The sequence below is a fragment of the Canis lupus genome, chromosome 1 (assembly GCF_003254725.2).
Source record: "Canis lupus dingo isolate Sandy chromosome 1, ASM325472v2, whole genome shotgun sequence".
NCBI classification, from domain to species: domain Eukaryota; kingdom Metazoa; phylum Chordata; class Mammalia; order Carnivora; family Canidae; genus Canis; species Canis lupus.
The window spans coordinates 20,850,909-20,878,084 of NC_064243.1; the positions used below are offsets into that span (position 1 = coordinate 20,850,909).

Sequence of the window (27,176 nt, forward strand, 5' to 3'; positions counted from 1 at the left end):
ATACAGTAGATTATGTAAATACAAAAATAATAAAGCATTGTTATGAGTGAGGTGAGAATAAGAGAGGTGAAGAAATCTGAGTCTAGCCAAACTAAGTGGCTAAAATTTGAGCACGACAGGATGGGAATGACGTCTTTCATGTCTTATTTCTTCAGCTGTGTGTCTAATACTTTGTATGACAATCTACGTACTCTTTATACTTGAATGTCTGAAATACTTCACAAATAATTTTTAAAGTAAGAAAAGAGAGGGTTCAATGAGAAAGTCTTGAGAGGTGAGGCTTCTTCAAGACAAGTTAAAAGAAAGGAGAAGTCTGAGATACATTAAGGTCCAGAAGTTTAATTAAAATTCAGGAGAAAAGTTCCCTTACCTTCCTGATCAGATGACAATCAGTTATATTAAACCCAATTATGCGTGTAAACATTGGCCCATTAGATGGCTGTCACTAAAAAATGAAAGCAAGTAAGACTGTAATTAAAGAAAACATGAGATAAAAATTATGCACAATTAGGTAATGTAAATGTTCATACAGTTAGAAGGAATGAAGGTAACGGTTGTACATTAGCGAATATGAGGGCGTCTGATATACTCTAGTTCTGTCAACAAAATTCCATCTATTATTCACTAGAAAACTAGGAAAATGAGGATTCATACCATTTCCCTTGTGTTGATATTTTTGCTTAGTCTTCACAGTACTCAATTTGCCAAGGGCTAATGAACTTAGACAATTTGAAGACATTTTATAAGCAAAATAAAATCAAGTCAACAGGCCAATTTTTCAGTCTTCTTACCTTGTCCTTTTAAAGAAGGATGACAGGTCCTATCTACTCCAAGATAGTGTACCTATAACCCTGGAGTCAGACCTGGCTATTGGTTGTGGGTTTTATTGTGAATACTGAAGCATAAGAAGTAATTTTCATGTTAGGTTGTTAGGATCTAAATTTAAAAATTCAGCTGTTGCAGCATTGGGAATAAGATCGGTTAGCTCATCAATGTGAGCCAATAATGGCCATAAAAGTGAGGTGCATTAGCCACGTCTATTAAGTAGAACTTTATGTTTTCTATACCTTCAAAAAGATTAACTCAAGATGTCAAATTTCCCTAAGAAGAAAAATAAAACCACCTAAATTGTCTTTATGTGCATGTGTGGTTTTGGGGGAAGGGGTGGTTGGTGGGGAGGTTTGGGGTGTTTTGGGTTTTTTGGTTTGGGTTTTTTTTTGGTTTTGGATTTGCTTATATTCTTCAGTTGATATTTTATTCCATTGGTCACACTTTCCCTCAATGGAAAAAAAACTCTCTCCATAACTATTCAAATATCCAGCTAAAAAGAGGAAAGTATTTTAAATCTCACTTTAAATAATATTTGAGAACATTTCTAAGTTTGGCATTATCTAAAGAAACCATAATATTAGCTGATGAATGGTTCCACGGAGGGTAATTTCCTTAAATTTTAATTGGAGTATTTTGGCATCATAGAGAACTAAGAAATCACAAGGAACTCAGAGATAATTTTTTGTGTGTAGGGGAGGGAGTGTCATTACTTAGGAACAAAAGGAAAAAAATCTCTTGTTTTTGAGGCAGAAGTATCCTCCTTAAAAGTCATTCATTCAACAAATATTTATCGAGCAACATGACTTTCTTATTTGACCCCTCTCTTTAGTGCAGAAATATGTTACTCCACACTTCTTTTCCTTTGGACTGTTTATTTCAAACTGCATTTGTATTATTCCATATATAGTTTTACATTTTTTAAACATCAAGGGCAATTTTATTAGATTTTCCTATTAAAAAAACTATTGTAAATATTACCCTACAAAGGGTTAACACTGGTATAAAAACAACTGTCAAAAATAAATAAGTAAAAATAAAAACAACTGTCAAAACAAATTGTATATAAATATAACAGAATTTTTTTTAGAGAGGACTTTTATTAGATCTAGGGGCCATATCCAGAATTAGCTCTGGATTTTCAAGGACTTTGGAAATATTTGAGTTCTGACAAGTCTAAAATTTGTACAAAAAAAAAAAAAAAAAAAAACACCAAAAAAAACCCCACAAAAAAAAACCTTACACTTTAAACACTAAAACCTGGACCGAACTAATTAAAAGCAAATTGAAGCAATTAAGACCAACATTACATAATTATTTCAAACTATGATTATAAAACTATTTAAGGCTTTTATTAGATTATGTCAACAGAAATTTGCATTTGTAGATTAATAAACATTTGAAATCTTTTTTAAACTATTAAAAATTATACACAATTGTACTTAATTAACTAAAAGTATTCATTGCTCTTTTTTTTTTTTGAAGTTACAAAAGTTAATAGAATTTCCTATAAAGACTGAATATAAGACTCACATAAAAAAGAATACAAGACTCACATAAACAAGCTATCAAAATGGAAAAATACTCACTGGCTATTTCCTGAGGGGATTCAAATTCACTATATATTTTCCATGTTCTTTCTCTATTCTCAAACATTGACTATCACATTCTTAACTCCAGGAACAATTTGATCATTGACCTTTATACATGAAATCTTAAGAAATAATTAAGTTGATTGATATTATTATGGTATTAACTATGATACAACTAGGACGAACTAATTAAATAATAAGCTATCATTCTCCAATATGGGATCCACTTAAGAAGAAAAAGTAGGGTAGTAATTAATACAAAAAAACAAAACTGGGGTGCCTGGGTGTCCAGGGTGTCCACTTAAAACTGGGTGTTAAGTGTCCAACTCTAGATTTCAGCTCAAGTCATGATGGTGGGGTCGTGAGATCAAGCCCCACATTGGGCTCAGTGCAAAGTCTACTTGAGAGTCTCTCTCTCTCTCTCCCTCTGCACCTCACCCAACTCACTTGCACTTTCTTTCTCTCAAATAATTTTTTTTTAATTTAAAAAACAACAACAAGGAAACCAATCTTGCCTCTGGGGCTATTGTGACTTTCGAAACTCCTGGACCTCCAGACAGTAAAATTCTCAAATTGTAAGTCATATTACACTCTTCTACATTTTGGGAACATTCCTCATTTACCCTTCCTTCTGATTTTAGGGCCATGTCCATGATAAAATTCTAGAGTAGGTGACATTTACCATTGCTTTCTCTCCAATGAAGCATGGCCATCCTCCCTCCCATTGTTGGCATATTCTCTAGGGATGCATAGGTCTCTGCTCATTAAATTTTTACATTTGCAGGCTTTCCTCCCTTGCTCTAAACCTTCTCAGTCCTACTCTCTTGGCTTCCAGAAAAATGTGTCTACCCTGAGTTCCCTTCCTCAGGGCCCCAACTCTGAGAGCTGGTAAATTTAATATACAACTAACCACTAATATATTTACCAAGGTCTTCCATCTTTCAGAAGGGCACTAAGAAGTTTAGTTAAAGGGAACTTGATTAAGGAGAGGTCTTCCAACATCTTCATAGTTAACTTCTGAGGCAGCCTCTGCTTTACATAGGTAGGAATGTTCTTGTTCTTCAGGAAAATCTAAATGGCATAGGCTGGAGTTTAGAAATAACTGTCAATTTAATAGCAAAAAAAAAAAAAAAGTTAATAGCATCCAACACAAGTACCCAGGGAGATCTCACAAAAGTGGCACAGGAAGGTCTTGGTGAAGAATAGTATATGAAGAGGGGGATGGATGAGGTAGGTGATGGGGATTAAGAATGCACTCATCTTGATGAGCGCAGAGTAATGTATGGAATTTTTCAATCACTATATTGTACACCTGAAACTAATAGAACACTGTATGTTAACTCTACTAGAATTTAGAAATTTAGAAAAAAAATAGTATATGAATAGCATAAGTTTTTAAGAATGACTTACACCGGGAGTAATCAAAAACATTCAAAAGCAATTTTCTTTTATGATAGTTCTAGCATTAGCACGAGTAGCTAGAGATATATCTAATATAGCGCAATCTTCCAATGATAAAGCTCAGAGATGTAGGAGACCATCTATTCTAATTCTGCCATTTACAACTGAAAACATCAAGGCTCCGAGAGAAATGATACAAAGAACTTAATCATGGTCAGATCCTCCTTGCTGTCTTTCAGACTAGGAGCCACCACCCATTTGTCCCAGCTCAAGATGAAGGGCGGTCAGTTCATTAAAGAGCCCATTAGAGCTCCTTCAGAAGACAAAAAGAAGCAAATAAATCAAATCCCATAATTGGAAAGGGATAGGAAGATATACTGGAATGCTTATCCCTGGGCCTCACATCAGACTAACCCTGAGGGGTTGCTGTACTCTGCTTGGATGACTCTTATGTATACCAAACTCTGAGAACCACTAGTTTAGAACTTATTTTAAAGAGAATTCTCTGAAATATTTAGGAAGAAATATTTCATGTGTCTGAAAATAACCCTACATTTTCAAATGATGTGGCTAATCTTTATTTATTCATTCAACATATGCCTGGCATTATGCTAGATACTAAGTGAACAGTCTCTCAGCCCTCTTGAAGCCATAGCAGAAAGGGGTGTGTGTGCGTGCATATATGCATGTGTGCATGTTTGTGTGTGGTTTAACCCTTTCAAAAGGCTTCTCATAAATGTATTCACCATTTTTAGCTTAAGAGTCCTACTTTGAATCAACTAAAACAGTATCATGACTTCAGCTTTTAAGAAACACTAGCAATGAAAATATTATGGAAGAGGGGAGAAACTGGGGCAGTGATTTGTCCAAAAAAACAGTATAATGTGATGCCTGCCAAAAAATGACTCTTGGGCCTGTAGGCTGTAAGAATCCATGTGAATGAAATGTTTCAATAGTATTGGACTTTGATGCTAATGTCAGCAAACAAATGATGTTGCAATGGAAATGACTACAAATTAGGCTTTTTTTCCAGGCTGGCTACATGTTTGACACACTAAGAGTTATCCCCTAATTACCATTCTCTCACTTTCCTAGTGAGCAAACCCCCAAATTTCTAGCTGGGTACATGCCCACTAATAATGAAAGCTACATTACCCAACTACCCAAATAGCGAGGTGTGACCTGATGACTACATTCTGTCCCAAGGCAGGAAAGCAGAAGACAGATGTGCAACTTCTGGGTTATGTCCTTAAGGTGAGTATGCCTTCCTTTCTTTCCTCTTTCTCTTTCCTTTTGTTTAATGCAGATTAGTGAGTGAGCCATCCTAGAACACAGAGACTAGGGGGATATTCTGTGACCAGTTAGGATCCCTAACTCCTTAATCATGGAGAGCTACTGTAGCACCCTAGACTTCTATCACAGCCAAATTACACCCTTAGTAATACACTATCTGAAGACGGAATGGAGACACTACCTCAATTTGGCCCTGGAGCACCACAGCCACAGAGTAGATAAAATTTCACAGGCATTCATTTGTATCTACAATTTAATATAGCCTACAGAGGAGTAAGTAATTTCTGATACTTCTGCAATAACTAGAATATTCCACTTTAAGAGTGTCTAATTAAAGAGCTATGAGACCTAATTTCCAAATACTGAAAACGTATGTTACTGTGAAATTCAGATCATCTCTACTTTGTCAAAGAACACTTCTTAGGCAGGTACCTTACTCAAGAAGACAGAGTAGAACACATCTGGGTTAATATAAGCTGCAAAGAGTGTATGGGTAAATCCAGAATGGTCACTTTGCCCAACACCAGGGGTGCTTTTGGATCTTAGGTTGTAAAAGTGGTGATTCTTGCAATTGTGTTTCGAATTATCTTGTCTTCATAGTCATGCATTTTATCCCTGGGGATATTTCATAGTGAAGGATATTATTCCCTCTGAAGACTCCTAGGTCTCAGGCAACCCGGTTGGCTCAGTGGTTTAGCACCACCTTCAGCCCAGGGCGTGATCCTGGAGTCCTGGGATCGAGTCCCACGTTGGGCTCCCTGCATGGAGCCTGCTTCTCCCTCTGCCTGAGTCTCTGCCTCTTTCTCTCTCTGGGTCTCTCATGAATAAATTAAAAAAAAAAAAAAAAGACTCCTGATTTTCTGGTGGATTTTCAGCCACAAGAATTTAGAAACCGTTGTTAGTGAATCAGGTAATAAAAGTGCTTTGTATTTGGCCGTTCTTTAGCCAAAACACCTTGGTGGTTTCTTTCAAAGTCATCTATTAATGTCAAATAGCTTTATTTTCACCCCCACCACAAAAACTCGACTCAAATTTCATTATGGTCTGAGGTCAATTAAAACACCTTTTGTCCACTAGTTGGCTGAGTCCAGCCCATTCTCTGGTTTTTGGCAATTTTTAGGCAAAAGGATAATTTTAATTCATATTTATTATTTGACTGACACAGTAACTAACAAATCAGACAAGAGATTTAAAAATATAGTGCATTCAGTAATATTATATTTAATAATTATAGTAACTGACAAACCAGACAGGAAGTTTAAAAATAGAGTGTAGTTAGTTCAACTATATTATCCAACTATTTTAAATGTATGGGAAAATCATTATAAAAATATACCAAAGGTGCAAAGAAATTTCCAGAAACCCTTTCATAATTAGTATTTAGTCTATTTGTGCTTTGCATAAAATCATTAAATGTAGAAGTTTTAAAAAAAGAAAAATTTTACATATTCTCTTATTTGATTATAATAAAACGGTGGGTTTTTTTTTTTTTTTACTCAGTTCAATTCCCAATATCTATGACATGTCATCTTAACAAATTTAAATTAATGAAGGGTTATTTAGGTAACATCTTGGACCAACAATATTATTAGTACTACTCAAAAGAGAAACAAGTGACTGATCCATATTGGTGATTTCTTTTCTAATCCACATTATACTAGATTCCATTCTAAGTTTACTTAAAAATGTTGAGTATGTTTTTATTGGTAAAAAATAGTGAGAGAGGATTCATTCCTCAAATGTTTATTAAGAATGTACTACTAGACATTTCTCTGGGCAATCGGAATTCATACAGCGATAAATAAAACAGACAAACACTTGTCCTATTAGAGTTCACATTTTAGTCTTATTATAGTTTGTAATATGTGTAACATTTGACTTTTGGTTATAAATTTCAAAGTCTGTTTAAATAATAGTTGTGTTTCATTGCGAATAATACTCTGCTTTCATAAATGAATATAATGACCCTAATACATTTAGGTCAAACTCCAATGAATGAAAGTGAACTCTTATTACAGCCTCTGTGTGCCACTTGCAGTGACTGGGGGTTCATGTTTTCCAGGGTCCAATACTCCTTTCTGGATTGACTCTCCTGCTACATCTTTCTTATCTATGTTGAGTCAAAATCTCAATAACTTCAACCTGTTTACTCTGGTTCTGCTCTTTAGAGAGATAAATGAAATACATCAGATTCTTCTCCCAGATAAGACTTATTTTGGCACTTCACCATGCCTCTCATTGCTCATGGTTTTTTTAATCTACTTCTCAAAAGGCAAAAATTAGTTGTCTGATTATTTTTGATGCTGAAGAGGTTTTTAAAAGCACCATAGCACCATCTATTGTTGGAAAATGTCACTGCACCCTCCTAAATAGGTTTTAACACCTGCAACAGTGATCTGGAGCCAACAGGGCACATGAGTTCTCTCTTAGAATGTATAATGGGGCATATATGTAAAATTCAATGTAAAATTCTTTATATCTCTTTGTATATTTGGAATATTTACTAGTTTAAAAAAACAGCATGGCTAGGACATAGCAAGTGTTATATATAAATGAGCATACAAGCTTGAGGAAAAAGCAGAAGCTAACTTTGAGGTCTCATGGGTTATGCTAAGTTTTAGTGATTTTCCTCTCTGCAAGTACCACCAACATTGATTTAAGCCTATCAATTACCAAGAATTGTAAATAACGAATCCAAATTTGTAAGTTTATTACTATCTGCATTGCTATTTTCTTCTTATGAATTTTCTCCAGCATTTAAGCGATAGCAGATGCAAGTAAATGTTTACTCAAAGTAGGTAATTGGGTGCCTTTATAAGATTACTGCAAAAAAGAGTAGAAAACAAATTTTTAATTGAAAACAGTGATAATATATCTATAAATATTACTTAAATATCAAAATTATTTAGAGAAAAACAAAATGAAAATTTTATGCAATCTAAAAGAAAATGTGGTAATACACAAATATCTTTAAAATATCTTCCACCATATAGAATGTCCTTTCTCTATTACATATGGAATTTGTGTCTTAAAGACTAAAAGTTTGGAATAATAAAAGACTATATTCCACTTAGTAACTTTTTATTTAATCATAACAATTTTCCAACGTTAATTTGCATGAAAATTGTGCTACGAACTCATAAAATAGAGATTCTCTACATGAAGTGGCCAGGTCTAATAAATGGTAATATTAAATCTAAATGTTGTTTTAGGGGTAAAATTATTATTATGATAGTTGAACTGATCATTAAGGAAATCTTTTTTTTTTTTTTCCATTAAGGAAATCTTGTTTTAGAAGTGGTTATTTTGGCAGTTGTTATATGTTGGCAGTTATTGGCCATGGAATCACTTATGTTACTAATAATAGATCTAGGTTCTGGTGTAGGGTGATGATAGTGGATGTTAGGATTTAGTTTGCAGGCACCCTAACTACAGCTACAATGAAGAGGTCATTATGAATTTGTCATTTTTGTCAAGTGGGAGTGATAGTGTGACTTAACTGGATTCACTACTAATACAGGCAGCATTGGTTCAAATGAGTAAGTAATGGATGGCTTTGAATAACACGTCCACAGAAATTCTAGTGCTTATAGATTCAGGTGATAGCACACTGAAGGGTTTGGTGAAGTTCTGTCTGTTGTATTAGTACGTATGGCAGAAATGGAACTGTAGAAATGATGGCACACAGTAATAGTAGTGGATTGTAGAACTGACGGGTGCAGTGCTTTCTATCATGAAATTTCAGTAGAAGCTGTGGTAATAGCATGTTTTATGAATGTAATGCTATTATTGCAGCTAAGGACTCAATTGAATGGGTGGGGGAACTGCTAACTGTATTGTGATAGTAGATTACTTAAAATTTGTGGTTGCACTTTCCATTAGCAGGTAATGATGATCGTAGAGAGTCAACATTCAGCTAATGTCATTATGGTGTTGTGACTGGAAAGTCAGTTGAGTTAGTAAGCAGCATAGTATATTTTATTTATACTTGAGGTGGTGGCAGTGGAGATTGAAGATAGTGTTTCAGTTGAGTCAGAAAACAGACTAGCCCAAAGGAGGTACACCTCATTTCCACTCCACTTTCCTTTCCCTCTCTCCCCTCTCTGAAAATCACAGAAACAAATCAAAATAAAAATAGAAACATTTTGATTAGAGTCTCTTTAAAAAGAGCACAATATTATTCCTATGTCTATAGATGATCTCTATTTCACAGATTCCCATACTTATAAGTACATAAGTAAATATACAATCTGCACAGCTCATTAAATACAATTCAAGGGGGATATTAAAATTTTTGCAAATTCTCTAATTTTCTCATTTCTCTACCTAATATATTTACGTAGACATGTTACCAAATGAACTACTCACACTTTGGGCCAAGTTAATATAAGTCGTACTAACATACAATATAGAGAGCTAGTTACTATATACTGCATATTATTCCAAGAATACTCACTTAATTCTAGAAAGTAATACCTGTGTAGCATTAAATGCATCGAGGTAGAGATTTTAATTATGGTGGAATGCTGTGTAATACGTAAATTTGTAAATACTGCTTATTTATTGGTTGGAAAACCCTTACAGTGTTTATTCCAGCCATCCTAAGAGAAAGGGTCATTACAATTTATAGTTCCATAATCCAGTGAGTATTAAACATTTGTTAGGCTTGTATAGTGTCTGATCGTTTAAGACTAGGTTTATAATCAGCTTTCAGAATGCTTAAACTGACTAAGGTGTATCTGTAGTGTCCAAAGCAATTACTTTAGTATATGTTCAATGTTGTTGTTGTTTTATTTTAGATTACTTTGTTTCCCTTTTATTTATATCATTGTCAAGCAGCATGTGATTTCACAAAAACCTGCCTGATAAATGATAATTTCTACGTCATTTACCTTTTTATTTTCCTGTATTAGTCTCTGTAATTTTGCTTCCTCTGTTTATTTTATAAGCAGTCAGGTTTTAGATGACCTCAAATCTGGTGTTCCGTATCACACTGAAGACTTTAAAATATAATTTCATCTGAAAAAAAGTCACTTGGAGACACAATTATCTTTTTTTACTATGTTTTTTAATTTTGATATTAATTGTGAATCAATATGAATAAAACTCCGAAACTCAAAAAAAAAAAAAAAAAAAAAGAAAGAAAGAAAGAAAAAAAAAGAAAGTAGACTAGATTCAGTCACAGAAGTGGAGGTAGCTACAGCAAATAATGTAAATTCTGTTGGGGAGCAGAGTAGGGTCTAGAAATCCTGTTAAACTGATGGTGATGACAGGTTTATTTGAAACGGGAACGATTCAGAGCTGGCTGGAAGTTTCTGGATGATTTATGTAGTTGTAACTTCAACAGTGGTGGTAGGGATTGCAATATGGAGTAGAAAGGGCTGAACTGGTGTACTGGAATCTGATAACAGAATATTCAGCAAAAGTGACAGCAGTTACATTCTAGTCATCGCAGAAGCAGTTCACTTGAAGTGGTGGCAAGTCTTGTGGTTATAGGTTTATTAGAAACAGTAGTGGGGACTGTTGGAATTTTAGCCTCGTGGCCATGCCAACAGGTGTCCTAGTAGTTGGTTAAGATGAAATGGTAGCTGCTATGGTGGCTCTTGGTTCAGAAGTAGTAGTAGTCACGGCTGTGGTGGCTGTAGCCTCAGTGGTAGTGCTGGCAGTTGTTGTGATAGTCAGTAAAGATGAAGTTGTGGCTCTATAGTGGTTGTAGGCCTCACAGAGGCACTAGTGGTGGCCATGGTAGTTATAGGTTCAGGAGAGGTTGTAATGGTGGCCATGGTGGTTGTAGCCTCAGTGGTAGCACTAGCTGTAGTTCTGGTGGTCTGTTCAGATGCTGTGGTAGCTGCTGTGGGAGTTCTACTCAGTAGAGATGATGTTTGTGGCTGTGGTTGTTGTAGGTTTGGTAGATGTCATATTGGTGGCTATGGTGGTTGTAAGTTCCATAAAAGTGGTACTGTTGGCCCTGCTGGTTGGAGGTTTGGTAGAAGTTGTAGTGGTGATAGTGACGGTTGTTAGCATCAGCGGTAGTGCTGGGAGTAGTTGTGGTATTAGGTTCAGATGACATGGTGGCTGTAGTGCTGGTTGTAGGTTCATTAGAGGCAACATTGGTGGCTGTGGTGGTTGCAGGTTCATTAGAAATTGTAGTGGTGGCCGTGGTGGGTGTAAGTTTGTAGAAGTTATAGTGCTGGCTATGGTGGTTTTAGGTTTAGCAGAAGTTATACTGGTGTCTGTAGTGGTTGTAGCCTTACTGGTACTGCTGGAAATTATAGTAGTAGTTAGATGCTAGCTGGCTCCTGCTATGGTGCTAAGTTCAGTAGAGGCAATAGTGGCAGTTGTGTGGTTGGAGGTTCGTTAGAGGTTGTAGTATATAATTTATATAAAAATTTAAAATACAAATATAAGGGATCCCTGGGTGGCGCAGCGGTTTGGCGCCTGCCTTTGGCCCAGGGCGCAATCCTGGAGACCCGGGATCGAATCCCACGTCGGGCTCCCGGTGCATGGAGCCTGCTTCTCCCTCTGCCTGTGTCTCTGCCTCTCTCTCTCTCTCTCCTCTGTGACTATCATGAATAAATAAATAAAATCTTTAAAAAAAAATACAAATATAAAATATAAATAAAATATAAATATAAAAAATAAAATATAAAAATAATAATTTATATAAAAATTTATATAATAAAATTATTTATTTTTTATTGGTGTTCAATTTACCAACATACAGAATAACCCCCAGTGTCCATCACCCATTCACTCCCACCCCCCGCCCTCCTCCCCTTCTACCACCCCTAGTTCATTTCCCAGAGTTAGCAGTCTTTACGTTCTGTCTCCCTTTCTGATATTTCCCACACATTTCTTCTCCCTTCCCTTATATTCCCTTTCACTACCATTTATATTCCCCACATGAATGAGAACATATAATGTTTGTCCTTCTCCGACTGACTTACTTCACTCAGCATAATAAAATTAGAATAAGGATTAATGTCAGTAAATTTACTTCTGTAAATTCTAAAGTATTGCACATACACAATGTGCAATATTGTAGAGGAAATACTGCATAGTGTATAACACCTAAGTCTTGAGATCGGAGAGTCTTGAATTTAAATCCCATACTTTCTTTTTCCATACTTTTTTTTTTAAAGATTTTATTTATTTATTCATGAGAGACACAGAGAGAGAGGCAGAGACACAGGCAGAGGGAGAAGCAGGCTCCTGCAGGGAGCCTGATATGGGACTCGATCCCGGGACCCCAGGATGCTGCCCTGAGCCAAAGGCAGATTCTAACCACTGAACCACCCAAGCGTCCCCAGACTAGCTCTTAAATGTCCCAAAATATGGGACTCTGTTTCAGAAAATAAACCCTCATTTGGGTGTTGTGAACGATGCTCACAGGCAATCAGGAGCAGTGCAAAGGCACTGGGTACCAAGGCTGAGGGAATTCAGGGCACCAAATAAGAGAGCCCAAGGATGAATGGTTACTTCCTGCCCTATGTTGTCTAGCCCTTAGAAAGGAAGTCAAAGGTGAAGGAGAGGAAGGCCTACACATTTCTTAGATTAAAAAGACAATTATCCTCATTTTTTGTTTGTATCTTTTAAAAGAGGAACAAGATAGGGATACCTGGGTGGCTTAACGGTTGAGCATCTGCCTTCTACTCAGGGCAGGACCCCACGGTCTGGGATCAAGTCCCACATCAGACTCCCTGCGAGGAGCCTACTTCTCCCTCTCCCTCTGTTTCTGCCTCTGTGTGTGTGTGTGTGTGTGTGTGTCTCATGAATGAATAAATAAAATCTTATTTAAAAAATAAAAAAATATGGGGATCCCTGGGTGGCTCAGTGGTTTAGCACCTGCCTTTGGCCCAGAGCATGATCCTGGAGCCCCGGGATCAAGTCCCGCGACAGGCTCCCAGCATGGAGCCTGCTTCTCCCTCTGCCTGTGTCTCTGGCTCTCTCTCTCTCGTGTGTCTCTCTCTCTCTCTCTCTCTATGTCTATCATAAATAAATAAATAAATCTTTTTAAAAAATTAAAAAAATTAAAAATAAAAAATAAAAAAATAAAAGAACAAGATTAATAGAAATTCATCTAAACCAGACATTCACATTCAGACCTGTGCTCCAGTACTATTACTGCCACTAACTAGCTACGTTACATTCTAAACTTCCTAGACCACACACTGTTGCCCATCTATGGCTAAGTAAAGGCATCTAAAGAAACTTTCACCTCTTTGGGTCATCAGAGACATATTCTCTAAATAATTCTTATCAAAAGCATCCTTCCACAATGTCTCTTGACATAAAGAGTTTATCTTCTCTTAATCTGTCAGTCTCTTCAAAATGTCTCTACAGCAGGATTAAACAGATTCATTAACAGATTAATCAGATTGATAATTAATCTGGGTGTAGTCCAGAGCTAGAAGCACTGAACCAAACTGTCAGGCATCGTCAGCAGTCAAAACCAAGTTCTTCCCTTATGGGAAAAGATCAGACCTCAAGGTGAAAAAATGAAAATAACAAGAAACAGAGTCAGGAATTCAGGAAATCTGTTTCTGGGCACCAAACCAAGATGGTGCTAAATGTTTCTGAGTCAAGGTTGAAAACACATGAGGTCAAAATGAGAAGGTTAACAGGAGGTCCACAGTTAGGCTCAGAGGCAGGAAGGGAAGAAGTGAGACCCACAGATTAGGTCCCCAGGCCTTAACACATGATTTCATCTTCCATCTTACAATGTTATCTCACTGCCAATACAGTTGCTGTCACCATCTACTCTGCCTTTCAAACAAAGAGAACTTAAAACTTTGCTTTATTTTCTTCCTTTGACTCTTATATATTTTCTCTAATTCTGTATATCTTCTTTTGTTCCATCAAAATCATTAGCTTTTTCAGTGAAGACTCCCATAAACCTACCTCTTTTGCATTCCCTCTCAGTGACTTGACATGTTCAAAGAATGCTATAGATTTTTCAAAAGAACAATAGTAATGTTCATTTGGTTGTTTTCCTTCAGAATATTAGATTAAGAGTATTTCCGTGTGGATTACATCATAACCTGGAGAAACAGTTTTGCCCCAAACATTATCTGACAATGTTGGAATTCTCTGTTAGGAAATTCTGAGTGTCCAAGTGTCCGTCCCTGTGTTGGTGCAGACACCAGTTAAATCACTACCAACATCACCAGTTACATCAGTTGATATTGGAAACTGACATGATGAACTGTGAGCTTCATGGTTTCTTGGGTTCAGGAATAACTGCATAGAAAAGAATGGAGGGAAAAAGAAGCTATTATTTTTGCTGCCTAAGGTAATACAGTCTGACAAATATAAATATGACATATTTGACCAAATAAGATCATTTGAAACCTGATTAAAGAACAAAAGAATACATTCATTATATTTATTCTCAAAACATGAAAATCTAGTTATGTCATCCTAAGTTACATTTAATTATTTTATATAATTATTGATGCTAAAATACAGAAATAAGCATTACTTTTCATCCTCGTTATATTTAATACATTTCTTAAATACTATTACATTGCGATCTGGTGTAGGGAGATCATATTTTTAAAACTCCCACTATGAAAATTCTAGAGATTTTAAGGCTTATCAAGAACAACTCTGGGGTTATATTCAAAATGAGAAAACTAAGATCTAAAGAGGTAAAGTAAGATTCTGGATTTAGTAAATTGCAAAAGCCACTTCTCCCACTGCAATAAACAAACAAACAAACAAAAAAACAAGGAAAGAGCTTTGAAAAGATGGAATTTAAAATTTAAAAGAGCTTTTAAACTAAACTAATTGTAAATTAAATCCAAAAATATATTAAAAAATCCAAAAATTTCATAACGATTTATGATAAAATTTCTCAGCCAACTAGTAATAGGAGGATTTTCTATCATCTGATAAATAATAGCTCCATAAAACTTAAAGTTAACGTCATAATTAATGTTGAAATATTTCACACTTTGCCCCAAATTAGCAAGATGTTTACTTTTACCACTTTCATTCAATATTACATTGGAGGTCATAGCCAGTGCATTAAGAAAACAAAATTTTAAAACTTGAAAAAAAGAATAATGACATGACTGAGTTTATAGAAAATCTGAAAAAATCTACAAAGAAAATATCATAATGAATTAATGAGGTCACTGGATACAAGGTAGGAACACAAAAGTCAACTGAATTTCTATAAAATAGCAAGAAAACACTTAAAATTGAACTTAATATGCCACTTAAAACAATACAAAAAGCATCTAGAAATAAATCTAAGAAGAAAAGTACTCAATCCCTATATTAAAATCTCAAATCACTGCTAATAAAAGTTAAAGGAGACCAATATAAAAGAAAAAAAATACACCATGTTCATGGATTTAAAGAATTTAGGTCCTAAGATATAAATTATTACAAATTAATATACAGATTCAATAATCTCCCAGTCAAAACTGCAGAAGTATTTTAAAAGAAATCAACAAGCTGATTCTAAAAGTTTGTATAGAAATGCAAAGGATCTTGAATAGCCAAGATAACTGAGAGAGCAATGTTTAAGACTACCTAATTTCAGAATTTATTATAAAGCTACAGCTATTAAGACAGGGTAGTAGTGGTACAAGAGCAGATAACTAGAACAATGGAACAGATATGAGTCCTAAGACAGGCCCACAAATATACAGTCTCTTGATTTACAAAAAAAGGCATCAAGTCAGTAGAGCCAAGATGATCTTTATAATTATCTGTACATAAAAAAATCTCCATATTGAAACAATGTTTAACCCTACCTCCTGCCATATATAAAAATGAATTTTAAATGGATCATAAAACCTAAATATGCGAGTGAAACAATCAAGCTTCCAGATAAAAACACAGGACCTTTTCATCTGAGTATCTTGACACTATGAAGACACAGTGAGAGAGCTGCAAAGCTAGAAGGTCCATGAAGACCATCTTCAGGGCAGGGAGTGCTGATCTAGAATCAAGAGAATAATTTCTCTGCCTTGTAATTTCCTTTTCAGGGTATAGGGACAAAAATATTTTTCCTCACAAAATGTAATTATCCATTCAAATTTGTACTGATACCACTCAGCACATTTCCATTGCTGCTCCCAAATGAAGATCTCTAATCAGGCATGCACAGTTACATAAAAGGCAATCATAAAATTATTGCCAATACTGAATTATTTCTTCTAAAAACATAGTCAAATAACATTGTATAGAACTGAATTCTAAATATTTCATCTGAATACAATTCTTTACCAAAAAAAAAAAAAAAAAAAATTCATAAGAAATTAAAGAGGCCAATCTGAAGGATTTGCTAGTTTGCTGCCCAGGCCTAGATTTCTCTCACAGATTACTTTCTGACATTCAAAGTTATGTAGAAATCTTTGAGTTATGGCAAATCTACACATTACACTAAAAATCTAGGCAGTTAACACAAAATGTATATGTAACATTTTAAAAACATAACTTGTTAAATGCAATCAAATGCAGATTTATTGACTTGTGCTTGAATTATGATAACTGCAGAGAATTATTTGAACAGGATATTAAATTGTTACTCCAAAATTGCTAAAAATCTTAATGAATACTAAGTTTTTCAATTATGTATGTATTGATATGTAAAAAGTACAAGTTTTCTAATTTTCTAAGTAGTAATAGAACAGCTAAAAATTGGCTCCCATGTGAAAGTTTTAAGAATTCCTTTTTGGGAAGAACCATGTTATCATAAAGAAATATTAGAGTTGTATAAATAACTAGGTTATTAACCATGACTTTGTAGAAAATGGAGAGCCTGGTAGAAAGTCAAGCAATTGTCCTTTTGAAAACAAGTAAAACAAAGATTTCAAAGACCTGGAGCTGGAAAGGAGCCTATTATATATCCAGAGCCATGTGAAACTTCCTAAACCAGACTTTTAGGGGCAGGATCTGGGAATCTGATTTTTTTTTTTTTTTAATTTTTATTTTTATTTATTTATTTTTTTTTTTATTTTATGATAGTCACAGAGAGAGAGAGAGAGAGGCAGAGACACAGGCAGAGGGAGAAGCAGGCTCCATGCACCGGGAGCCCGACGTGGGATTCGATCCCGGGTCTCCAGGATCGCGCCCTGGGCCAAAGGCAGGCGCCAAACCGCTGCGCCACCCAGGGATCCCTGGGAATCTGATTTTTTGGCCAAATGTCAAGTAATCTTTATCAATGTTTGAGAAATATTGTACTAAACAATGATTCAAAGGGTGATCATGGAGTATCCTTATATATTTAGGAAGAAAATTGCATGTGTGAAGAAACTTCAATTTTCTTAAATTAAAAAAGGGGTAAGTATTTAAATTGCTTATTCATTCAGCAGCGCTATTCACTTCCTACTATACCCAATCATCAAGTAAGGTGCTAAATGGTCAATGGTTAATGAAAGAGTCAAAATTCGATCATGTAATTCATTTACTGGAATACAGTAAAATATATATTATGTATTAAAACACTTTCTTGATCATTTCTAAAGTTCTCTTATAAATGCATCCTTTAGCTAAAAGTTTCCATTGGAATCCACAAAAGCAAAGTAAAGTAGCCTTGGGGTTTATAGAACATCAAAGGTGTGAAAAATCTAGGGGAAGATTTTGTTCTACAAAGAAGTAGGAGACAATGCTTTACCCCTCCATGCTGAAACTAAGCCAAGTGGCTTCTGGGACTGCAAAAGTACAGTGATCATATAATTCATCAATCCAAACCAAAATACTTTTGAAAGCAAAGGGAAACAGTATTAATAATTTAATTTAACAGAAACAACACTACTCCATGCACACTAGGACCTGTGGTCACTTAGCTATAAGGAACCTATCTGAATTAGAAGATTTACTAGTACTGAGGCACCTGGGTGTCTCAGTCCATTAAACGTCCAACTCTTGGTTTCAGCTCAGGCCATTATCTCAGGGCCATGAGATCGACCTCTGCCTCAGGCTGCATGCTCAGTCTGCTTGTCGCTTTGTCTCTCCTCCTCCTCCTGCTTCCTCTTTCTCTCTCTCAAGTAAATAAATTTTAAGTCTTTGAAAAAAAAAAAATAAAGATTCACTAGTACTAACCAGGACCACTGGATAAGCTAAAGAATTTAAAAATTAATTTAGTATCTCTAGTGAACACATATTTAAGTTGAATAAAACACATTTTACTTGAGCTTTTTAAAAAAGTTAATATCGCATTGTAGCACTAAAATATACATATTTAGACTGTGCGCTGGAGTCCATAACCATTGAGTAGATAAAATTTCACATTGTATGTCATGTAGTCCCCCCATAAAACAATATCAAAGATCTACCCTATTATTAATTAACTGCTACAAGAGCCAAAGGAAGAATGAACAACTAATTTATCATGTCCTAAATTTTCAGTATAAAATTCAAACTTTCTCTATTTCTAAAGAACAAATTTTATCCTTTTATTGCATCACAGACCAACTGCTAGAGCAGAGTGCACCTGGATTATTACAATGTGCAAAGAAACACAGGTAACTCTTATTGATATGTTGAGCATCTCCTACTAAAGCTCTTTTGACATTTGCAGAATTTTAAGCCAAAAGAATCTGGAAGTCTATCTATCTATATTAATTAAGAACGGCTGACAGTCCTTTAACAATTGGTAATTTTTTTTTAGCAGAAAGAATCCAGTTAGTATGTCATCATGTTATAAAATGAATCATAGTAGAGTCTTTAAGATTATAACAAAATTAATTTATTGATCAAGTTACCCACTTCAAATACTTCCATGACTGAAATGTCACTGTGATCTGATACTAATCAAAACACTTTTGTATTTCTGCTGCAGTTCTTCAGTGTGATGACAACCAATATGACAGTTCCAACTCTCTCATCTTAATAATTTTCTTAGGCCAGGTTATTATTATAGTTCATCATGTTGTGCTGAGTGATCAAAATGATAACCAGATACCATATTTAAAAGATTTCATCCAATACAGTATTTAGATTTGCATTTCCTATTGATTTAAACTGGATAAGATAATCATTCAAAATGCATAGAAATTGTAAAAGAAGTTTTTAAGTGTCAAGTCAAAATCAAACCACCACAATGACTATGCCAAAAAAAAAAAAAAAAAAAAAAAAAAAATCAGGATCCCTGGGTGGCTCACGGCCCAGGGCGTGATCCCAGAGATCCGGGATCGAGTAGCACATCGGTCTCCTTGCGTGGAGCCTGCTTCTCCCTCTGCCTGTGTCTCTGCCTCCCTCTCTCTGTGTGTGTCTCTCATGAATAAATAAAATCTTTAAAAAAAAAAACAAAATCAAGATGGGAAAGTGAACAAACTATCTATCTGCATATTTGTTCAAGAAGCTATCTCTCTTGCCCCTTCCAACAGAAAACAACAACCTAAAGAAATTAAGGGGTTATTTTTCTTTCCCATCAAGAGAAGGCTGCAGGAGGGCAGCTCCGGTGTAGATCTGTGGTAAGGAAACAAACCTTTCATCCCTTGCTGTAGAATGTCACTGGGGCACACTACATGGGCACTACTCCACACTTGGCTGGCTTCTAACTCAGTCACAACCAGTCATTAATATTATTGACATTTCTTGGGAAAGGTTACCTTTTCTAGAACATACCATACTGATCTTATCTAATCCTCCTAATACCTCCCTGAATTAAGTATCATTACTCCATTTTCCTGATGAAATACCAAAGCCTTTAGTGATACTTCACAAGCCTTGAGATAAGTTGGTGGCTTGCCATTCATCCACCCAAAAAATGGTAATTAAATACTTACTATATTCACTGTGTCACATTAGAGGCTAAGAAAAATTAGGGGATGCAGGAGAGGGAAAGATACTTAGAAAATTAATTTCTTATGGATAGAACAATACAACTAGACACTCTGGTGACCTGCATCAAGATATATCAAGGCAGCACGGTTGTTTTCTGGTAGGAAAAAAGGAGTGGTGCAAATACTTGAAGACTTGCCCACTAGCTAGAGGAAGATGGGATTTACACCCAAATTTCTATTGAAGGCTCAGAATGCCTGGGCAGAAGGCAAGACTTACTGGCTCTGCAGACTGAATCTCTGTCTGGGGTTCAGGCAAATGATCAGCATGAGAAAACCCAAACACAAATATCAGGGCTGGGACGCCTGAGTGGTTCAGTTGGTAAAACATAAACATCCCACTCTTGATTTCAGCTCAGGTCATGATCTCAGGGCTGAGAGATCGAGTCCCAGGTTCACATAATGGGTGTGAAGCCTGTTTAAGATTCTCTCTCTCCCTCTTCCTTTGCACATCCCCCCTAAAAAAAAAAAAAAAAAAAAAGAATACTGGGTGAGAATTAATTACCTAGACAACAATTAGGCAGTGATCCTGTATTGCCAGCTTTGCCCTGACCTTTCGTGACTGCACCTGTGCACACTCACGCACTCATGCACGCATGCATTCAGCAAGCATTCACTGAACTCATCCTGTGCCAGGCCTGAATTAAGCACTTCATGCAATGCTTACATTTTATCATCTAAACCTTCACAACTGCATTTACAAGCAGGCAACTTGTAAATGGAGCGACTCCATTTCACTTACAAGGAAGTGTACGGGACTCGCTCAACGTCACACAACCAGTGAGTACGTTGGGCCCCATGTCTTCCTCTTAGCAAACCTCCACTCTTCTTCCAAACCCCAGCCATACTGCCGCCCACAGGGGCCTTTCCAAGCACCTTCAGGCAGAGCTTCCCCTGCCCTCTGCTTGCTCCATTGCTCTGTCTTGCCTCTGAGCGGCTACTGAGTCAGCCAGTACTTGTGATTAATTATCTACATACACAGCTCTCTTTCAAGATTTGAGTTCCTTGGGGAAAGGAATAGTGGAGAGGTGACATTTCACAATTATTTCTTAGCTAAAAAAATTTAGGGGGCAGCCTGGGTGGCCCAGTGGTTTAGCGCCTGGCCTTCGGCCCAGGGCGTGATCCTGGAGACCTGGGATCGAGTCCCACGTCGGGCTCCCTGCAGGGAGCCTGCTTCTCCCTCTGCCTGTGTCTCTGCCTCTCTCTGTGTGTCTCTCATGAATAAATAAATAAAATCTTTAAAAAATATAAAATAATAAATAAATAAATTAATTAATTAGTAAACTGAAGATAAAGAGGAAATGTAAACACCTGGCATCCCCAAGGCCAGGAAGTGTAATAGAGGAAGTTGGGGGATTTTTTTCTCTCCCATTTTTGATAATAACAATTCAGGTTTAAATACTGTGTGAAAAGTAATTCAATGGAAACGAGTTTGAAAATGTTCCTCACCAGGCGTAGTGTTAAATGCCCTGGGCTCATTCCATCCCTTCTCCCCCGAGCCTCAGGGAGTGTGTAGGTCCCGCCTCACCTAAAGCCCACACCACCCTCAGGGCCACGCCTGGGCATCTGGAGCCTTCCAGTTCCTTGTGACTCAGCACCTTGTGTCTCAACAGGGAGGGCTGCACACTTTCTCCAGGTAGGTGTGTTTGCCATAAAATCCAGGTCAGCCAGAAAAAAGAGCTTGCTCCGGGGACTGAGGAGCTGTGGAGAGAAGAAAATCCAGAATATTAAGAATTCCCACAGGTGGGCAGGCCGGGTGGCTCAGCGCTTTAGCGTCGCCTTCAGCCCAGGGCGTGATCCTGGAGTCCCGGGATCGAGTCCCACGTCAGGCTCCCTGCATGGAGCCTGCTTCTCCCTCTGCCTGTGTTTCTGCCTCTCTCTCTCTCTCTCTCTCTTTCTCTATGTCTATCATGAATAAATAAATAAAATCTTAAAAAAAAAAAGAATTCCCCCAGGTTCGGGTGTTAGGGCTGTAGGCCCTAGAAACCAGACTCTGTCTCCTAAGGATTTCCAGGCCCTAAATCCAAAATGGAGACCACAAAGCCCTATCCTAATCCAGCTGGATCTCCTAATCCATGATGCTTAGAGACCAACACCTTCCCTTAACAGAAGCCCTCCAGCACCATTTGTTTAGTAGGAAAAAAAAAAAGACATCTGTATCCTAACCCTACGAAGAGTCATTTATTTATGTTTATTTAACAAACACTTAACTAGTACTCACTGAGTGCCAAGCAGTGTTCTAAGCACTTTATGAACATTAGCTCATTTAATTCTCAGGACAGTCCTAAGAGACAGTTTCCCCATTTCATAGACAAGCAGCGTTTCGGGGGCACAGAGAGGTTCAGCAGCTGGTCCAGGTGGAAGCTGGGAAGGTCTGGCTCTGGAATCCAACTTTCGCCACCACACTATGCTGCCTCACGTTTCAAAACAGCATCATATTTTCATATTAAAATAATGTCCCAAATTCCTGAAACAGTGGCAACAATTTTAATAGTTCTTCGAGTCTAGCCAAGCCGCCAGATCCTGAGACCTGGTGCCCTCCGGCCGTGCCCCCGCCTGCACCCCAGCTCAAGACTACCTCACTGGGGTTCCCTGCAGCAGCCCCGGGGGCCTCCTGCTGGCGGGCTCTCCAGCTCCCCCTCGGCTCATCTACTGCCTCATAATCCGACTTCCAGGTCGGCCCTTCATCGCCAGCTTCCTCTTTCCTGCCAGGCCGGGCTCTGTCTCCTCCTGCACCGGGTATCTCTCAGCGAACTGAAGCTCATGTCCGGGCGCGGGGACCACTGTCTTCCAGTCCCACGGGCTAGGGCTACTTGCCCTCGTACTGTTCCTGCACCGACCGGCATAGCCTTCCTCTTCTAGGTCTTCAAAAGGGACCCGTCAGGGAAGGCCCACCTCCCGAGACTTCCCTCAAGCCCGAGCTTCTTGGGGCTCCCTTCCATCTGAACTCCACCTGAGAGCCCGCGTCAGAGTTTCCAGTTCTGCACGAAGGAACCCCGACCTGAACCGCTCACCCCTGCTTCCTGCCTCCTCAGGGTGCATCCTGCCTTTAGCCTCAAACTGGACTGTCCTGAGGTCCAATCTCCGCGTCTGCTCTCTGCCCCATCCCTTTGCCCTTTTCCTTGCTCACTGCCATCCCCACCGATCTCTTTCTTCCCTCTTCACCTAGGTGTGGATGGGTGTGTGACTCCTATTCCTCTGTTCACAGCACAACATCATTATTGGTTCTTCGTGGCTCTTCCCTTATTCACTTTCATCTCCCCAGCTTGCTCCCATTCTACTCCACCTTACAGCGTGGTTTTGCAAAATGAGAACGACTGTTCAGATTCTTACTGCTCTGGCTCTGCCTCTAAGACCCAGGGATACTGCACTCCATACGTTAATCTACCCACTTTTTGCGCAGCCTCCCCTTGAGCTATCTACTCTCCCAGGTGGATATCCAAGTTGTCTCTAGCTCTGGTCACTGCAGATAAGTTTGCAATCAACACCTGTACAAGTACTTGATGGAGACAAGGCAAAATTTCTTTGAGACTCTCTCTCTCTCTCTCTCTCTCTCTCTCTCTCGATTAGGGGAATTGCTGAGGCACAGATGTGTTTGTCCTTAATTTGACCAAGTAGTGCCAGACTCTGTAGAAGCACTGCCACCTGCCTGCACTGACCCAGCTTTGTAACTTTTTGCATTGCAATAGGCCTTCAATTCAGTGCAACACCTGGAGAAACACCTTTTAAATAAAACCAATGTTCAAGCCCCACCCATACCGTTTAGATTTGAATCCCTTAGGGTAGGGCTTAGGTGTTGAGGTTTTAAAAATCTTTCCAGGTGATTCTAATGCACAGCCATGGCTGGGAATCTCCGGTATAACACTATACCCCTTTATATGACATATACCTCTTTATATTGTTTGAACTCTTTATGTTAACTTGCCTTTTTTCTCTGATTAGTCATGATTTTGAATACATCTTTATATACTTAATAATTTGGGGGGTTTCTGGGCACCTGGTGGCTCAGTGGTTGAGGGCCTGCCTTCGGCCCAGGGCGTGACCCCAGGGTCCTTGGATCGAGTCCCACATCGGGCTCCCTGCATGGAGCCTGCTTCTCTCCCTCTGCCTGTGTCTCTGCCTCTCTCATGAATAAATAAATAAAATCTTAAAAAAAAAAGAACAAAAAACAGAAACAAACCTCTGGGGGTTTCTTACATGGTAAACTGTTGTCCAGCATATTTCCATGATGAAAAGAAGGTTAAAGTGATGATCAGGTATAGGATTGAAGGGGGAAATCATAGGGACTGAGCTACATAACAGCCTAAGGAGCAATCTCACTCCCAACAGCCTCACTGATAGTAGAATTAGGGAATCTATCCTAGTTTGTGAGGCTCTGGTCTTCATAAATTCTCTGTTGAAGCCACCAATTCCTTATCTGAGTGCTTCTTCCTGAATTACCACTCAGCCCCATCAGAATTAGGGGTGGGAGTCACACAGGCAAGCACCGAGGCAGAGGAACCCCTCCACAACTCTCCAGCCTCAGACAGTGTCCTCTTGGCCTGCAGTCTGCCCTGGCCAGCAGACCAGGGCCAGCCACGGGGAGATGTGTCCTACAGCTGTTACAGCGCAAGGTCTCCTGTCGCCACTGGCTGGCAGTCAATGGGAGACAGTTACTATTCCTGCTCAGGCATGTTAGGGTTCTGTAAGTTGCTGCCGGGCCAGCTTCGCGGCAAGAACTCTGCTGTCCGCAAGCAAGCTGCAATGGCAAGGCTCATATCTTCATCCATATTTCCCAGCAGCTAAGCCTGATAGCTTCCCTAGCAGGGGCTTTGAATGTGCACATCTGAGACAGAGTCAGGAATATGCTCAAACATTCAGATCCAGGGTGCAAATTCATGATGCCACATTGAGGCAGTGCAGGTAAACAGAGTCACTTTGTTCTCCGTTTGTCCTCCACAGAGGGTTGTGCTAAGGGGGCTTGGACTCTGTTATCCATCAATGCCAAGAAACTGCAAGTCTCTAATAATGTTTGAGACTTGGTCCCAAAAGCCCTAAATGACTTCAACATTTTAAACACTTAAAAATTAATATACTAACAATTAGCACAATATGACTCACATAATCAGGAATCAATTATATTAATGTGGGATGTGGCTGCATTTTGATATGCTTGATATGAGGTAGGCCGTGAACTCCAAGAGCATGAATGCCCTTGGAATAAGGTCTTAAAATGGTCCTAGAAAACCTGTGATCCCAAGAAGGAATCAAAATGACACTTCGGTGCCATGTTTTCCATGTCTTTGGAAATCAACTTGTCAACTTTAGAAATACTGAAGGCTGTATTTTAATTACATTAGGCCTGCAAGCCAGCAGTGGATCTCAGATCCTTGGCTGCATATTAAAATCACCCAAGGAGCTTTTACAATTTTCCCTGTTGGGGCTAAATCCCACCCCAGTTACATAAGTATCTCTGGAGGTGGTACTCAGGGAGTCCGTGTATTGTAAACTCTCAGGTAATTTCAATGCACATCCAAGGATGAGTACTGCTGGATTTGAGAGAGTCTTCATCAATCAGTCTCTCTTTACTTGCTCTTTATTTGACCAGAACCCAGATAAAAGATGAAGGCTCTTGTAGAAATAAAGGCCAAACGGACCCTAGTTAAGCTCTGTTTCTAGAGAGGAGTTATTTTTCTGAATTCTCAAAACAGCTTGCTGGATCTAGATACACTTCTAGAAGCTTAATTACTGAGAACACTGGAAGTACAACAATGTTTTGCTTCAGGACTTTTTTTTTTTTTAACATCTGGAAATTTACAGCTCCAAATTCACAATGGCAACTGCAAGAACATGTCAAGGTACCAGCAAGTATGAACCTGAAGCGACTGATTCCACAGATTCACAAGGGACTGAGAAATGAGGCTCCTCTGCCTACGTCTTCAATCTGTACTCTGGAATCAAGAAAAATTGAAATTTCTCACCACTGAGTCTTTTTAATAAGAGTGTGGAATGGGAGATTATGGAAGGAGGAGCAATCATTCTTCCACTGAGGCTGACGTTTGAAATCACCCATAGGAGAATAATAATCAAATTCATGCATCATGGTCATTACAGTTTGTAGTTTTTCTTTACCTAAACAAATATTGGTTTGAGAAAAATGATTTTGTCCTAATTATAATTGATTTAAACATTAACTATTTGCATTACATTCATGAGTGAATTTCAGAATCCTGCATTTCAAACCCCGAAAACCAAGTTCAGGAACTATTTTCATTCCTCAAATTCATAATGTGTTTATGATTCTCTTTCTCGTTCAACAATTTCTTGAGAAATTAAAATCTACACAATCAAAATCAGTTGTAAATTTGCCAGTGTTAATTTTGCCAGTTATGGAACATCAGTCTGTGTTCAGCATTTAGCTATAGCAAGTACTTCTCCTTTATTAGTCATTTCCATTCACTAAACAAATTTAATCAAGATGAAAAGAGATAAAAGTTGTCCAGACTTTTAAGAATATTTTATTTTCTGAATCAAGTTGTATATCAAAAAGCTCCAGCTGATGACTATTTTCTTATTCTGTGTTTAAAGCAAAGGTTAAAATCATAGAGCTTACAGAGTCATAAACAATAATTGGTGTTAAGACATAAAATCTTAAATCCAGAGCATCCTCTTATTTGGCTGTCTAGTAGACTACAGTTTATTACCAGCACCTTCTAAATCACCCAGAGCTATTTCTAGCATATAGCAATATTTGAACACAGCACACATAGTAGGAGAATGTGATTAAAAACGGATGAATGGGCCAAGTCACAGTGAGTTCTAAAAGCTGGAGTGGAATTCTCAATCTTCCTTTGGATCTGGAATTACTAACATGTTCTATCTTCTGCCTCCCTGCTCTGGCTTCCTCTCTGTCCCCTAAACTGTTTTTAATCCAGTAAACCACATGGAAGAAATCCTCGTTTGTCTGAACTACCTTTTAACAATCTGCTAGATGACAGATTCAGGACAGGCCTTTGGCTCTGATCTGCTTTCAAAGGCTGGAGTGCTCAGGGAGCCTGGATGATGCTGAGAACAAGTCCATGGTCGTTCTGCTCCAGGAGACACCAGCTGACCCAGGGGACCCGAATCCTACCAAGCCACATAGGAACCCACACCATTAGTCTGATAGCCTCCTAAGCATATCTGAAATGTGGTGTCTGTTCCACTGGCACATTTTCTCCTTTGTTTTCCTGTGTTACTTATAAGACTTTTTTTCTCCTACAGCTCAGAATTGTTTCTTACT

General features: G+C 37.9%; 1 long non-coding RNA gene across 1 annotated transcript; it reads right to left on the minus strand.

Annotated features, from left to right (window-relative positions):
* Nucleotides 1–12,223: 12,223 nt before the first annotated feature.
* LOC112644089 (uncharacterized) lies at nucleotides 12,224–20,369 on the minus strand. Its single transcript, XR_007412030.1, has 2 exons — nucleotides 20,136–20,369; nucleotides 12,224–14,354 (listed from the first exon to the last, which is right to left on the minus strand). It is a non-coding gene; the product is annotated as an uncharacterized LOC112644089 (long non-coding RNA).
* Nucleotides 20,370–27,176: the final 6,807 nt, after the last annotated feature.